The 17,867-nt window shown below is 37.3% G+C and overlaps 1 long non-coding RNA gene across 1 annotated transcript in view; it reads right to left on the bottom strand.

Moving 5' to 3' along the window:
- Positions 1–418: 418 nt before the first annotated feature.
- Positions 419–17,867, bottom strand: part of LOC128627708 (uncharacterized) — a 248,868-nt gene continuing 231,419 nt past the window's right edge. The window contains exons 3-4 of the long non-coding RNA XR_008392001.1: positions 4,897–4,953; positions 419–1,401 (exon numbers count right to left, since the gene is read on the bottom strand). This is a non-coding gene — a long non-coding RNA (uncharacterized LOC128627708). The remainder of the gene's footprint in view (positions 1,402–4,896; positions 4,954–17,867) is intronic.

The following is a 17,867-nucleotide window of genomic DNA, read 5'->3' on the forward strand; positions in this document are numbered from 1 at the left end:
AGATGATAATTGTGTAGATAATAAAACCAAAGTACATAAAAACTATTAGAATAAATAAGCAGACTTAGCAAAACCATTGGATAATCTATTTTGATTTCTTGACCATAACTAGAAAATATAATTTAAAAACAATTTGCAATAGCATCACTATGTTAAATATCTACATACCAATCTACTGAATGCATGTAAACCTATATCAACATTATTGGGAGAAGTTAAATATCTAAATAAATGTATTTATAGACCACGTTCATGGTTCAGAAGACTCGCTGTTGCCAACATGTGTATTCTCTCTTACACATGGGAATCAGAGTGTTACGGGAAAATGAAGCAACCAGACACCGAGGGATTCTGGAGTACGAGGTTTATTAACATGCATAGGCCCAGAGGAGTCAGTCTCCAAATTCTGAGCCCCAAACAAAGGATTCTTGGGGTTTATATAGTCTATGGGGTCTTCCTGTCTATGTAGCAAAGCGGGATACAGAAGCGGAATGTGGAAGTTAGTTCTAGCTACCTGGCAGAAGCAGAGTACAAAGGCTAAATGTGGAAGTTAGCTCTAACTGCAGGGGTGCTAGTCCTAGCCCTTGTGAATATCCTGCTGTTTGCTTTCCCAAATGGCCCTATTGCTCTTCCTAGGGTGCTTGGGGTTTGGGTAAACAAAAGTTCTTCAAAGCTTCCCATATCAAGACTGCAGTACAGATCTGCAGTCTGGGAATAGTTCCCAGTCACTGGCTGCTTTGGAGTGCTTGATTTTTCCAGCCTGCAGCTGAGTTCTTCCTTCATTATATTGGTACCAGCATATAGCAAGGGCTCATTAGAAGCCTCTCCTTCTTTCTGGGAAAGGACCAGAGCACTTCACAACAAAACAAGTCTCTTTATACATTCTGAATGACTGTGACAGGACTAATACAAAGGACTGCTGATTTTTTATTAATTTTCAACCTCATAACCCAACTGTATAAAATCTAGATTTTCACAACGCTGAACCATTGTCCTATGAACATTTCTGTCTATAAAGAGAATAAAATTAGTGAAATCAGAAGTGTACTCACAGAATTCCAAAGTGTAAGACATTCATGTATAAAACAAGCTCTAGCCTGTCCTTAAAAGCAAGCAACAAGCACAGCTCCTGGCCTTCAGTAAACCCCTCGTGATTGATTTCTCTCCTTCATTAAGCATTTGCTCAAAACTCTCTGGTTGCTGGCTTACAATGGCTTTTAACCCATCGGTTGTTGACTTTCAAATTCCCTTGTTGGCTTTCTCTTCCTACAGCTTCTTCTCCAGCTTTGGCATTTCCCATTGTTTTGGATGAGAAAATTCTCTCTGTACTAGCAAAATATACCTAAACTATCCAGTCCCTCAAATACTACATTTTTGATAGACAGTAAGTGGAACAATAACCTAGAACAAAAACAGAAGAAAAGAAGGACAAAGAGACATAAGAATTTATTTCAGAAAGTTAAAAACCCATTATTAAGAAAAGCTTTAAAAAATTATTAGTGATAACCACAGGATATCTAGAGCTATGATCAGTACAAGAAAAAGCAGAAATAGATAGTCATACTGCTAGAAGGCTGAGATAAAGAGATGACAGATGGAAGGCAAACCTACTCTGTCTTTTTCATCAAGGAGAAGAATCTCCAAATGGCAAAAGAGAGAATAAATGTGTTTAAGAAAAACTGAAACTCAGGAGAGGTAAGGAGGCAGCAAGAGAGCCCACAGGGGCCTAAAGTGAATTTCTGTATCTAGACCAAGAGGCATTGATTGCATCCTAAGCATTGAGAACCAATGTGCAGTTGAGGTTGCCCAAATGTTTCCAAGAGTCCCATGAGACTGAACACAGCCCACATTCTGAAGAGAGATACATACTAGTTCCTCAAACTACAGATTAGACAGCTAGACACTTTAAGCTATTGAATTTTGATACCAGAGGAGTTTAAAATTTATTTTTAAATTTTACCTGAAGTGTTTCTCATATGCCTGTAGTAAAATGTTAGCATGTACATTAACATACTTCATCATCACAACACTCTGTTGTGAGAGACAAGTATTATTGTTCCATATTGCTTTTGTTGTTTTGTTTCATTTTTATAAATACAGAAATGGAGATTTTGGAGAGATTGAAATACTTTGCATAAGATTACACGATGCTCTCTGTCAGTTCTGTTTTCATTACAACTCTCCAGCCCTCTCCAAGCCCCCTTTGGAACTGAAATGCTGTTATAACCACCTGTTGTTCATTCAGATCTCCAGAGAATTGATTAATAATCAGATTAACAGTAGAGACCATTTTTCTGCTTTGACAGCACAAAACATTTTATATACACATGCAAGAAACATATATTAAAAGACAAATGTGTGCAAAAAATGACTAAAAAAACATTATCTTCTTGCAAATTAAAAAGATGGAAAATCACCCAAATGAAAAACTGGCAAAATAGCAAAATAAATATATTAAAAGATTGTTAGTAAAGGTGTAAATGAAATTAAAACAAAAATATCCGATGGACAATGATTAGAAAGATTTACAACTCATTTTGCTAGCAAGGAGGTAGAGAAATGAGAAGAACCCCAATACACTGAAAGAGGTTGTGAGAAACTCCTCATTCTTTCCAGTAGGCAATCTCGTAATGTGCTTCAAAATTTCAATTAGTCTAAAATTTAATTCATTTCTGAAACTATTTCACTTCTGGAACTCTATCTTCAGGTAAGTTAAAGTAAGTACACAAAGACATATAGCCTAGTATGTATGTGCCATGTTGTTTGTAATGAAAAGATTTTGGAAACAGATGAAGTGTCAATGAATAATAAATACTGAGTAAGCAAATTACCATATACCCATGCAGTGAAATAAAATGCACACATACAAAAGGACAGAAATATTTATTGCATTTAAAATGGAGATGATATATATCTATATTATATATATATGTGTGTGTGTGTCTTAAAAGTATATATCATTTATAGAAAATATATGCATTAAAATTCTAGAAAGGTAAACAATAAATTGCTAATGATGGTTAGCAATGGGAGCAGAATCTCTGGGGAGCATTTGATTGCACTGGACAGTCTTCTTTTTAATTATTGATTTAATTATTGATTTCTTTGAAGTGATATTACCATTTTGAAATCAAGACTAATTAACTGTAATGGGGACTGCAGGACTCTATACTTGTCTCTTTTTCTAAATAATGCCTCAACCCAGCTTAAAGTCACAAAAAAGTCTTGATTAATTTTTGTTGACCCAAAACCTGAAGGGCCAATGCACAGGTAAGAATATTAAATTGTAAAGGTGATCTCAAGTTGGATGATAAATTGGAATTTTTCAAAAGACAATAAAAGTATTCATTCTAGAAATGATTGAAAATGGAAGTTAAAATGGGAGACTTTATTATCCTCATCTAAAAAACCTTAAACGTTTTTGTTGGTGATTAGTTAAATATGAGCAAATAGCATGATTTATTTTCTTGCTAAATTAAAATTTCTAATGGAATTTTAGTCTATCTACATGAAAGAGAAAAGCATGTAGATCCAGGGAGGTAAACCACTTTTTAAATTATTCACTGCTGAGTATGCACAGAAACACCATGAAGACGGGAGTTATTTTTCTTCCCCTTCTATGCCTCAGTCAATACCTAGAATAATTCCTGATGCAGAATAAATATTAAAAGCACATTTTTGAATGAATAAATCAGGAACAGCACAAGTACTCTATTCTCAATTGAACACCACATTTGAAGAGAGAATTTCACAAATTAAACTATGGCCTGGTTATGAAAAATAGGAGAGATGCTTAAAGGACTGGAAAGTCTCCATTTTCCATTCAGCAAAGCAAAGAGATGGACATGTGGTAGCTGCCTGTCTTCAAAGATCTGGAAAAGTGTCCTATGGAACAAATTTCACACTAACTCTGTGTGTCATGAGAGGGCAGAATACTGACAAGGGCTTTGGATTTATGAAGACATATATGAAAACAAGCTAAAATGTTCTAAAACTCATGATTGTCCAAAACCATAAATATTAAACTCTCCATCCCTAGTAACACTCAAACACCACTTCTAAGGAAGTATATGTAGGGCATTCCTGCATCCTCTGAAACTCTTAGTAATAACAATCTGATAGTTCATTCCTTCTCTCTCTACCTGTTGAAAAACATTGCACTGTTTTTATCTCAGCTGAAGTAATGCTAAGTTATTGGAAATGGACTTCAAGGCAGTATCTTTAAATTTCCTACCTACCCCTCCTTCTAGCAAAAATATCATAAGAGCTCCCTAATCCTTTAGTAATATTGAAACTGATATCAAGAGAAGAAGCCCATCCACCTCCCATGTACTTCATGGGCCTGGGACTGTATGCATGAGCACACACATGGGCACGTGAGCACGTGGGCATGTACACGCGCACACAGGACAGGTGTTTTTTATTGAGCAGTATTTACAGCTTTGATTAAATTCGTTTTAGAGACCAAATCATGATGATGTGCTAGCTCTGGTTTTAGAACTTTTTCATTAGAGAATTTAGAGTTATATGTTAGCTTTATCATCTGAATAAAACAATTTAATAAATCAATTCCACTCCAGGTTGAGGCCATCATTCTGAGTAACAGTGACTATAGAAAATTATAGGTTTCTGTCTTGTCTGGGAACCTCGTAAATCACAAGGACAATATACTTAAGGCACATTGAGGCTTCTCAAGTAAGACATATGAAGCTGTTGCCTACCACAGTCTCTGAAGCAGCTATTGTGTGGCTTTTAATGCAAATTTTGTAAATATTTCAATTTTCATTTTAAAGAAGATTTATTTAACTTAATGCTATGTGCTATATCACACACACATATACTCATATACACACATACACACACACAAACACACATATCCCATAACTACATACTTACCCGATATTTTCTCTGGAAGACACATGAGGAGAAATGACATTCATGCAAAGCTGCAGACTGAAACATAGTAAAGGACACTCCGTTGCTATCACTTTTGTTTCTTCTCAGGTTGTACTTTATGGTTTTTAACACCCCTATGAATTACGTTCATCTGCAGGCCAATTTATTTTACTGTAATAGTGTTTGGTTTCTTTTCATCCCTTTTAAATCGTGCAATTTAAATTTATGAAAACTCCTTCATGTAAAGCATGCATCTGGGTGTTAAGGACATCAGGATTCAAATCCTGATTGCCACCCTGCTGCTCATGAGGGCCATGACCTTGATCGGAGTGCACACCCTCTGCTGCTTAGTCCCTCATCAATAAAACAAGGCCATTCGCCAGTGGCTCACTAAGGTCCTTCCAGCACATTCTCTCTCCGTGCCTGTTTGAACAAGAAATATTTTAGATTTGACTGACAACCTAGGTCACCATTATGTACTAAGGACATAAAAGCCATTTAAAATCCTCTGCCATGAAGTTGGATATCTCCAAGTAAAGTTCCCCAGTATAAAGAAGCGGTATAAGTAAGGTACAGATGAAAGTCAAGGAAGAGCATAGCACTAAACAAAAATCCCACAGGGAATGGTAACTTTGGCTAATCCTACACATGAGCACTGGAGACAGAGAAGACTGTGGTCTTAGTCAGGGAAAAGGGAGATGGAATATCCATACCCATCCACCCAAACTCATCAGACCTTGCTTAAGGGGTTGTCCCCCAGGGGGCTAACAATCTCAGGCATTCAGGTCCTGTGCACCTCCACTCACTTAGGTCAACCTTCACCGGGAGATACAGAGGCTGGCTGCTGGGACCGAAAGCACTCGGGGAACTGATGTGCACCAATAAAGCAAAGAGAGCCAAACAACCATGAGTGGAGGATGCAAAGGAGCAGGATCAGGCCCCACCTCCACCCCTCCCAAAATACAAGCAATGAAAGCACGCTAAGTCCTTTTCCCTCAAACACTGCATTTAAGACACGTTTGATAAACGTATCTGAGCACCTGTAGATGCCTGACAGATTATACAGGAATGACCAAAACAGATATAATCTCCAGCCTCATGGACCTCACAGTAAAATGGAGGGAACAGATTATAATTTATGATGATTCTATGAGGTACCATAATGAAGTGAAGCGTGAGAATGACAGGAGGGGTCCATTATAAAATAAGATGGCAAGGAAGGCTGATATGACATAATGACATTTACTCTGAGACCTAAAAGATGGGCACATACAGTCAGATAAAGAATGGAGAAGTCAGGGAGGGAGACAGCACTTAGACAGAAAAGACCATGTGCAAAAACTGATGCTGGAAGCAACTTCACATAGCCAAGGAATCGAAAGAAGGCCGGTTTGGCTGGAGAGTTGGGAGCAAGGTGGAGAAAAATGAGTTGCAAGAGGTAGATGAGAGTAAAGCCTCTTATACTATGCAAATGTATATTCTATTCTCAGTGTAATGGGAAGCCAAATCTAAGGGACAGATGTGATTAAATGGGAAATCATTTTAAACAGAACTAGGTCTCATGTTAGAAGATAGTAGGTTAAACTACAATAATATTAGTAAATATGAAAAGTATTTAGTATCATGAACCCAAATCTAAACATAAAGGAACTCTTTTATGAGCTAACCATTAGATTAAACAAATTGATTAAAACACCAGATCATTAATATGAGAAGACAGAGGTGACAGTGACTTTTCATACTCAAGACATGATTTTAGCCTTTTTTATGGCTGGAGCCATAGGGAAAAGGAAGCAGAAATAAGAGTTGTCCGTGGCAATTCCAAGTGATAAGCCATGAACCAATTCACCCTTAATCCTACAGAGGCAAGAAGAAAAGAGAGCAATACCCAAGAGAGGAGAAAATGGCATGCTCTTCCTTAGCCAGAAAAAAAAGCTATGGGGTATTATACTAACATAGTTCAATTAAATTAAGAAGAAAAGAGAATATAGAAGAAAGTGCCACCCTCATGGCATAATCACTTAAGGTGAATTTCTACTAGGAAATCAAATCAATTATCAAGGCCCTATTCCTTATATAATATTTGTGTATGTTCGTGTGAGGGAAGTGAGGAATGATGATTTAAAAAAGGGTATTTGTAATTGAAGACATTTTAGTGAATTTTATCTTCTAAACTGAGAAACCCCAGGATTCAATCATCAAAGGACAAAGAATTAATCCCTTAAGTACATTGGGAAACTTAAGAAAGACAATGGAAATAAAAGAATCTTGTACTAAATCCTGGAAGTGAGAGAGAATATGGTGTCTTGAAGGAAATTGAATATTACGACTGAAATGTAGGATTTGGAAGAGGCATGCACAAGACATGGGAAATAAGAATGGCTTATGAATGGCAAGCCTTATATGACACGCTAAGGAAGTAGATACTGACTTGACACTTTGATTATCTAATAAAAATGTTTAGCACTAGAACAGCATGGCAACGTTTGCATGTTATGAATAAATCATTTTTTAAAATATTTTATTTATTTATCTTTAGAGAGGAAGGGAAGAAGAGAAGGAGAGAAATATCAATGTGTGGTTGCCTCTCGTGAGTCCCCTGCTGGGAACTGGCCTGCAACCTAGGCATGTGCCCCGACTGGGAATCGAACCGCAATCACGTGGTTTGCAGGCCCGCACTCAATCCACTGAGCTACAGCAGCCAGGGCTGGATAAATCATTTGATAGGAATATACAAACTGGATTTTTAAGGGAAACCAGTTAGAAGGCTATTCTACTAATCTAGGTAAAAGGATGGAAGCTGAAGAATTTTAAGCATGTGAAATTAATGCCACTTGATAATTGACTATCACAGCAAGTGCAGGGAAGAAGGGGACATAAATTAAGGGGTGAAAACCAAGGCTCTGACTCAAATAACTAATAAGAGGTGACAATATTTTTAAAGGTAAAGAATAAGAAAAATAAAGTAATACAATAAAACTTAAAAATAAGATCTGGAAAAGACATGACAATGGATTTGTCTTGAAAATGATCTGTGAAACATTCAGATAAAGGAGAAAACCAGCAAATTATTGAACATACAAGTTTTGAAATCAAAATGGAGATCCTGGCAGTATATACTGAAACTTGCTCATGATAGTTTAAGCCAATCCGATGGGGACACCGGTCCACAGTGTCCACGTCATTATGGATGAAATGAGACATTCACACAGACTACTGAGTCCGGTGGAGGAAAAGGGACAACGTGGCTTTTTCTCTTAAGAGGAGCAAAAGCCACAGCCCTTGCTATGACCGGTCTTTATTGGGTTTCTCCCCACATTGCATGCTGATCCTCATTAACTATGCAAAGGTTGCTTTAGGTGGTTACCTTTCACAGAAAACAAAGGAGCCAATGATGCCGATAATCATCACAGAAGAAGGATCTTTGCAGATGAAAAGGCAAAAGTGGTTGAACTGGTTACACTCATCCTTGGAAGGTTAAGCATGGATTTTAGGAAGTTGCTTTGCAGTACATGTTTGCCACAAATCAGGGCGAAAGAGTTCCCAGCAAAAAGCAAGACACAAAGTGGCCTCGGCACATTGCAGGTCTGATTCCCCACTGGAGAACCTATCCATGGGTGTGGGTCCTGTGCATCTCTAAGTGGGAGCTGGGCCCACACCATGTAGAATGGCCTCCTACACCAATTAACTTCATCAAATCACCCAGAAAATGCCTGAGAAGTATTAAAAGCAGAACCGACAGGGAACATCAAACTGAAATATGAATTGAGGAAAAATAGTTCACTTACAAACCCAGAAAAATTTTCCAGTGTTAGGCAATCGAAGGAGGAAAGGGGATGCAGGAGGGAGTGGTCACTGGGTCCAAATGCTACGAAGATGTCAATGCACACACATTGAGGACTAACCACTCACTGATTAGCAGTGTAACAGAAAACTGTATGAGAAAAACTCAGATTGCAGGGGAAGCGGTGAATAGAAAGATGGGGGGGGCTGGGGACAACTGTAACTAAACAACAATAAAAAGTGAAAAAGTGAAAAATAAATAAATTAGGTTAAATAAATTAAAATTTATGTGAAAAAAAGCATGGAAATGGAAAACATGAGGGGAAACACTATTTTCAAGAAACTAGAAACTTGGCTCTGAAGTAAAGGAGAAGGAATGTTGACTAGACTCAGTTTGTGGAGCATAGGTTTTATGTCTATGCTGGTTACCTACGCAACATCTAGTTTTACTAAAATATGGGTAAAAGATTGACAAAAACTGCAGGTATTCTGCAATGTTACGTTCAATAAAAAATAATTAAATTGTAAGAATTTAAATTTTATTTTCAACTTTTAAAAATGTGTTTGCTAAACTGGAAGAAACCTGAGCACACATTCATTCTGAAGGGAAGACAGGAAATGTCGCAGAGACAAGGGACCTCAGGGACCCCTGGAATGAAACCGTGAGGAGTCTGGAAATTTTTCTTTCCATCAGCAGCAGAGGGGCTGGAAAATGGTACAGGTTTGTGAGAAGCTCTTTTCTCAAAGAGTGTGAAGGTGCTATCCATTTGACCAATACCTGTCGAGTGCCTACTGATAACCAGCCACTGTGGGAGGTTCTAGATGGGCAAATTCAGAAAGGGCTCCTGCCTTCAAGTTGCTCAGAATTTGCAGGAGCTGAGACAGCCATTAACCAAATGAATACATATACATTATCGTACAAAAGTAATAAACAGTAACAAGGTTAGAAGGACATTTTTCTGAAAGAGCGCATAAAATACTTAGTCTACACTGAGCTGAGGGAAGACTTCCCAGAGGAAGATACGATTGAACTAATAATTGAAGAGTAAACAGAATTACCTGGGGAGATGTCATAGGAAAGGTATTCTAGACAGGGTAGTGGCCTTTGGGATGTGGTGCTTTAAAATGCTGAGAATTCTTGAACTTTGAATTCTATACATCTTAAACATTCATTTTAGCAGGAGGGCGGGGATACTGGGCAGCAAAGTGGTCCCTAAAATTCCGTCTTCACCTGTGTGCCTTCATCTCCCAAATTACCCAAGGAGACTTAGGTATCGGTAGGGGAATAGGGTAAGTTTTAGTGGGAAACTAGAGAACTCCCAAAGAGTTATTCCCTATGTCACACCCTCTGGAGTGCTTAACTATTCTACACATTAATCACACAGGTTGTGTACATGCTAATTTTGAGGTATATCTTCAGTTACAGCTACCAAGCCACAAGTGACTTAAGCTGCATTGATGGGAGACTATAAAATACATGGATTAAAAGAATTAAAAATTGGCATCATGCAAATTAATGTATTGTTTCAAAACAAGTTCCACTTTCCTTCATTATCTCCATTGATAAAAACACCACTAAACATAAAGTGGTAAAGCTACTAGAGATTTGAGAGGTTGTTTTTATTATGTGTCTATTTTTCAGCAAATAGTGTCATGGGTCTCCACTCCTGACATAAATTCCAAAATTTGCATAAGCAAGCGTGTCTTCATTATTTACCTATGTGATTTTTCATCAATGAACACGTTTTCTTTTTTTTTTAAATATTAAATTTTATTTAGTTACTTTTTCAAGTACATTTTTTTTTCTCTTCCCCCCCCCCCCAGTCCTCATCTCTGTCTTTCATACTTGTTCCTCAAAATCCCTCCCCCTTTTTCCCCTTAAGTTCCCTTCCCTCTCCCCTCTGGTCGCTGCCCACTTGTTCTCTATTTCAGCGTCTTTGTTTTTATTCTGTTTGCTTGTTTGTTTTATTCTTTAGCTTCCTGTCAAAGGTGAGATCATATGGTATTTGTCCTTCAATGCCTGGCCTATTTCACTCAGCATAATGCTTTCCAGTTCCATCTATGTTGTTGCAAAAGGTAGTAGCTCCTTCTTTCTCTCTGCTGCATAAAATTCCATGGTGTATATGTACCACAATTTTTGGATCCATTCATTTACTGATAGGCACCTAGGTTGCTTCCAACTCTTGGCTATTGTAAATTGTGCTGCTATGAACATTGTGGTGCATAGGTTCTTTGAAATTGATGTTTTAGGATTCTTGAGGTATAATCCTAGCAGTGGAATTGCTGGGTTAAAAGGCAGGTCAATTTTTATTTTTCTGAGAAAATTCCATACTGTTTTCCATAATGGTTGTACCAGTCTACAATCCCACCAACAGTGAACTAAGGTCCCCTTTTCCCCACACCCTCTCCAACATTTGTTGTTTGTTGCTTTGTCTATTATAGCCATCCTGACTGGTGTAAAGTGGTATCTCATTGTGGTTTTAATTTGCATCTCTCTGATAGCTAACGATATTGAGCATCTCTTCATGTGTCTCTGGATATTCTGTATGTCCTCTTTAGAGAAGTGTCTGTTCAAGTCCTTTTCCCATTTTTTAATTGGGTTCGATGTCTTCCTAGAGTGGAGTCGTGTAAGTTCTTTGTATATTTTGGAGATTAAACCTTTGTCTGAGGTATCATTGGCAAATATGTTTTCCCATACAGTTGGTTGTCTTGCTAATTTAATACTGTTTTCTTTAGCCATGCAGAAGCTTTTTATTTTGATGAGATCCCATTTGTTTATTCTTTCCTTTATATTCCTTGCTCTAGGGCACATATCCGTAAAAATGTTGCTGCGTGGAATATCTGAGATTTTCTTGCCAATGTTCTCCTCTAGGACTTTAATGGTGTCATGGCTTATATTTAAGTCTTTTATCCACCTTGAATTTATTTTGGTGTATGGTGTAAGTTGGTGCTCAAGTTTCATTTTTTTGCACGTAGCTGTCCAGTTCTCCCAACACCATTTGCTGAAGAGGCTATCTTTACTCCATTTTATGTTACTGCCCCCTTTGTCAAATATTAATTGACTGTAGAGGGTTGGGTTGATTTCTGGGCTCTCTGTTCTGTTCCATTGGTCTATGTGCCTGTTTTTATGCCAGTACCAGGCTGTTTTGATTACAGTGGCTTTGTAATACAGTTTGATATCAGGTATTGTGATCCCTCCTACTTTTGAACACATGTTTTCTACAGCAGAAATTCAAATCCTGGATCACGGTGGCCCGTGGAATAGCTGTTGGGGCAATCCTAATAGCTGATTCACTGTAGCCTTTGCGAAGGAGGAAAGCATATTGCTAACAAACAGCAATCGGCCACATGTTTTAGGCCAAGTGGAGACCATGACTCATTCCGGGAGTTTCTGAACTTTGAATTATCTACATGTTATTCACTCACTTTGGCAGGTTGTTATTGTTAGAAAACATTTGGCATAATGTTTGTATACATGAACACTTTCCCTTCTTTTAGTTGAAGGAAGTTTGAGACAATCCAACACATATTCACCTAAATATTTTCTTCCACTTATTATGGAACCCAAATATAATTCTAAATCAGTCAGGGTGGGGAAGACAACATGATTCTGGAGGCATTTTCCAATGGGTCCGAGCCAATAAGAATCGCACTTATATTGACTTGAGGAAGCCAGGCCTAAATTTAAGCTAGAAATGTCATGGATCTGCAGCAATAAACTTGCCCCCACAAAAATAGTCTATGGAGCCCATGCTTGTGCTATAGTTATTTTTTTTAAATATATTTAACTTGATGAACTTGAAAGTGAATTGACAATTATACCATTTCAAAACATATACACATGTAATATATGAGATAATATACAATATGTATATATACTATGTATTATTTACTGCAATCTCAACAAGGCTGCCAAATAAATCAGCACAGTCTTATAGTTAAAGAAAGCTAGTTAGAAGAAATAACAGTACACAACTAGGGTTGTCTTTATCAGCCTTGAAAAATTGTGAGCTTGTGTCACTGCAATGATTCAACTGAAGGCCAGATTTCCACTAATCAGAAATGTGGTGGAAAGTATCATGCACTTGTTAGAAGTATGCCCTCTAGGGTTACTCTCAATTTTCAGTGGCTATGATTCCAGAGAATTGATAAATAAAAACTATTATCTAAGAGTCACTTTAAATAATCTATATTTTTTAACAAGGTGGCACAGAATCTGAGTTTTTGACCAGAAGCACCAGCCAAACTTCTAGGTTTCTTCTAGAAGAAATTAGTTTTATCTGGTTGTTCATAAATTGGAATCTGGAGAGACATGTTTGGGAGAATGGATAAAAACTAAGGAAATCTAGGCAATGATAATCATAACCAAGTTCAGATCCAAGGTCTCATTTGATGAGAAGGTTGCTTTTGTACCATGACCATCTACCCTGCTGAACCCAGCTTTCATAGAATACTTAAAACTGAGGCCACATGCCAGTCCTGTGCTGGTGCACATCTAACGATGATTTTGTAAAGCTCTTGTCAGTAAATCATGTCCCTTCCTCTTCGCATCACACTCTCCAGAGTATAAGTTTTCATTGAAACATCCATCTGACAAAGCCAGAATCAGGTATTTTCACTCTAACTGCTAAGGACTACAGAGGGAAAAAATTTCTTCCTTCAGCTGAATAGTGGGGTTAAGGCACTCTTCCAAAATGGGAAGGGAGTATGGATCCTGATTATTTGAAATAAAGGTAAATAACTATTCCAATTCTTTTATTGAATATTTTAATATTCAGGATTTTGCATCTTTATCATGTCAGTCTTTGATCCATGGGGAAAAATACTTTCATCACTATTGAGTATTTGGCTTTACTCACAAACTTTCTTATTCCCCATCCCCTAGAACTATTTCCTAGAACGCTCCTTTCATTTTTCAGTAGCATACAGTATAATGATCATTCATCATAGCTTATTCTGTACTTTTATTTTCTCTGAATAGAACAAAATTTTAAGGAAATAGACACTTCTCCCCAAGTCAAGGTTTCCAATTATAGGTTTCCTGGGAAATGCTAGGATTGCTTATGGCCTGTTGTTAATGAGCTGAGGCCACCTATTCTGCTAAATGTTAACTGTGGTGTGGAAATGCAATCGTGTCTGCATAGAGCCTACTAATCAAAATAATTACACCCACTCTGCACATTTCACAGGCCTTCACTTAAATAGGATCAAGTGTCATTTAATACGAACTCTTTATGTAAAGCTACATTCTCAAGTGGCTCCCTCTCCTTCAAATGAATGTGCTCAAAGTCTCTCACAGAGAGAGATTTGTATAGGTGTGGAGGACCCTATATCGTAACGCTGGCATACGTGCCACCACTACGGGACTCCTCCTCCTCCCGGGATCCCACAGTGACATGGAGACAACAGTATGCTTGCCAGATTTCAGAAAGCCTTGTTGAAAAAATGATGAGTAAAAGTCAGATCAAATTCAGTTAATGATCAGTAGAATAAACATTAAACCATAAGAGGAGCGGGACGGTAGTAGAAAAGATTAGAGGAGCAAATTTTGCCCATAATTTAGAGGTATTTTTGAGGTGCAACCTTGCATCCAGTGGTATTTTCTTCTTTATTTCCTACCATCTTGTGGTTCGAAGTACATACTAATGAGCAGCGGAAGCTTCCTGGCATCCCCTTCCCCCTAGTACTAAGGTCATTCTTTTGATTCACATATATTGCATCTTCCTTAACAACCAACATCCATCACTCCACAGTTGTACAAATATCAAATAACATAAATTCTATATCCCAAATAAAGGAAATGTAAAGAACTGCTTTTACTTGCCAATTTTACCATTCTCACAGGAGGAGGCTATAAACATACTCAAGAATGGAAAAGAAGGCCAGCTATCCCTGGATGGTGCCATTCATGATTTTCTAAATGCAGGGTATTTGAAATTTGAAGAGTACTGCATGGCGGACAATAAAAAATGGAATGTGGCCAAAGATGCCTCCACTATAAAACTGGAAAAGTGTAACTAGCATCTGCTTTATAAACATCAAGAGAGACTATGTGATAAGAATAAGCTGCTGTCCAAAGTAAACAGCGTATGACTTAAGCAGCTCACAGCTTCAAAGAACACCTGAAAATTTCTATTTTATGTGTATGTTAATCCAACTTTTCTGAGAAGTGGTGGTTAATATCCAAGGAAGTTGTGATAGGAAGTACTTGTGTGAGAGAATGTGGGCAGGAGCTGGAAAGGGTCGGTGAGCTATCAGACCCAGTGTACGTCTGACTCCATCAAAGAAGAGAGAGTGGAGGCATCTCACACTCCTTTACAATCTAAGGAGGGGTCTGCAGGGCTCTCGGGAGTCCGGGAGCCAGTCTTTCTACCGTAGGAAGATCCTGCCTTGTGATCCCTGCCACGCTCCATCACTGTGGGAATGGCCACAGAAATGGTCATGAGTTTCAGAGCACAAAAGCCTGTGCCTTCTTTCAAATATTCCTTCTAAAGTTCTGCCCATAGAATGAGATTTTCCTCTGTCATTAAAACGGATCAAAGGCAAAAAGTCTCTGACAACTCCCCTCACCTAATAAAATCATGGTGTAGAGGCTGGCAAGAAATCTGGATAATGGCTAATAATTTTGTCAAGCATCTCAGAATATTTTAAAATCACCTATGTTTTAGGTTTTAGCTTCTTTCAAAAAGCACTTTACATGGAACATATCCAAAACCTAATAACTTGTCTTCTACTTTCTTATTTTAGGTCATTGTACCACCCACGAACTAACACCCTCTTAACTATTTTGACCTTTCCATTCTTATATCCTTTCTGAGGCTAAATGAAATGGTTCAATTTTACCCTAAATGTTAATCAACAAATAAGGCAATAGTTTTACATATTTAAAAAGTTTACATTTTGCCAGTTATAAAATGAAAGTAAATTTGTTTAATGAAAGCATTGTTTAAGTAAATTAACTATATATAATAGAGTAAATTTGGAAAATTACAAATTTAGCACATACTATTATATTGAATTCAATCTTTTAATATTTTTAATTTTGCTTATGGGACATGGTTATATATAAATGTTTAAATATCTACATAGGTATACCCTATGGCTAAAAGCTTAGGAAAGGAACTCATGAATCCTAGCAAATAAACAATTTTGTAAAAATGTTCTGTTGAATGGATGAAATGGTACCTTCCTGAAATAATGTATGAAAGTATTCATTTTTCAATATAATTGTACAACAAATATTCTTTTTAATAAATATTTACATATGTTCATCTTTATTTCCATTTGATAAATTTTCATAAGTAAATTAATAAACTGAGATTTTGTTTTCAAATACATAGAAAATTCACATCATCGGGGAAAAAACTAAAACCAAAATAAAATCAACCTCCCACATGTTACAATGACTATGATCAAAAACACAAGAAATAAGTGTCAGTGAGGATGTGAAGAACGGGGAACCTTTGTGCACAGTTTATGGGAAGGTAAATTGGTGCAACCACTATGGAAACCAGTATGGGGTTTCTTCAAAAAATTAAAAATAAAATTGTTATATAATTCAGAAATTCCACTTTTGGGTATTTATCCAAAGGAAAACAAAACACTAATTTTAAAAGATACCTGCATCCCCACGTCCACTGCTGTACTATCTGCAATAGACAAGACACCACTGATGATAAAGAAAATGTGCCGTATATATTTCACATGGACAGACCTTGAGAGTATTACACTAAGTGAAACAAAGACAAATATTGTATGATCTCGCTTCTATGTGGAATCTTTAAAAAATGAACTCATAGACATAGATAATAGACTGGTGGATGCCAGAGATGGTGGTGGTGGAGAGTGGAGGAAGTAGGTGGAGGTGGTTAAAAAGGTATAAACGTCCTATTGTACAGTAAAGACGTTCTGGGGGTGTAACGTGCAGCATGCTGACCATGGTTGACAGTGCTATGTTGTATTTTTCAAAGTTGATAAGAGAGTAAATCTTAAAAGTTCCCACCACAAGGGAAAACTTTGTAGCTATGTATGGTGATGGATGTTAACTAAACTTATTGTGGTGACCATTTTGCAATATATACAAATACCAAATCATTATGTTGTATACCTAAAACTTATATAATATGATATGTCAATTATATCTCTTAAAATTTCACAAAGTTTTAAGAGAGTTGTAGTGGCAAAATGCTGCTAGTCTGCACAAAAATGATGTGTGACAGGGAAAAAAGGCTCTGGATTTTCAATATTCTACAGACTGAGAAGGCTACTCAACTAATAGGACTATTTCTTCAAAATTGATCAGGATGGATGGAAGAGAAAGGACATCTCAGAGGGAAAAGCCAAAAGTCATAGAGAACAATAGAGAACCCACTTGTAGGAAGCACAACTGGGCCCAAATTAATGAACATTCTCCCAAACCAGAGGAGAACTTGGAGTATCTGTGTAATGGCATTTCCAAATTCCTATAGACCAGGGACTACAATGTGTTTCCCATTCTTCTCCATTTCATAAGCAAATTTTTATCTTGTTTCTTCATTGTATAATGGGTGTTTCAGGGACACATAATTTTTGTTTCTTATTACTAAGTCTCTGGACCAAGAGGGGCCACATTAAACCAAGAGAGATCACAAAATCCTAAGCCCTGGATCCCCTGCTGTGATGGGATGTGACTTTGGATGGTCGTGGGAAGGGAAGAGCACTTCCACCCATGAGAGAGATGTGAATAACTGTGTCCTCCATGAGAGCAGAGAATTGAAGATTGACTGTATTAATAACTTCATCTTTTTTCTGTATGCATACCTTTACCAAATAGTTTTGTGATTCCTCCAAGTGAAGAGGTAGAGTCAGTTTCCCCACCCTTGCAGTGCGGGTGGCCTTTGTGACTTGTTTTACTAATAGAATGTCGCAAAGACCACCATATGACTGACCTAGTCTAAATCACTGCTTCACAAAACACATAAATGAAATGCATATCTGTTGCATGCCGTGGAGACTTTGTAACTATTACAGAGCATCGGGAGTCAGCATATGCCCCACTCAGCATCTTTTTTTCTCATTAGTAGTTAAGATCTTGTAACCTTCTACTCAATTTATTATTACTGTGTCTCATGTACCTAGACTGGGCAAGGCATCTAACAAAAGGTCTATATTTTTAAAATTAATTTAAATCTATTTAATTAATTGAATTT

Source organism: Artibeus jamaicensis, unplaced genomic scaffold, assembly GCF_021234435.1.
Source record: "Artibeus jamaicensis isolate MK-2021 breed Jamaican fruit bat unplaced genomic scaffold, CSHL_Jam_final contig_465, whole genome shotgun sequence".
Classification (NCBI taxonomy): domain Eukaryota; kingdom Metazoa; phylum Chordata; class Mammalia; order Chiroptera; family Phyllostomidae; genus Artibeus; species Artibeus jamaicensis.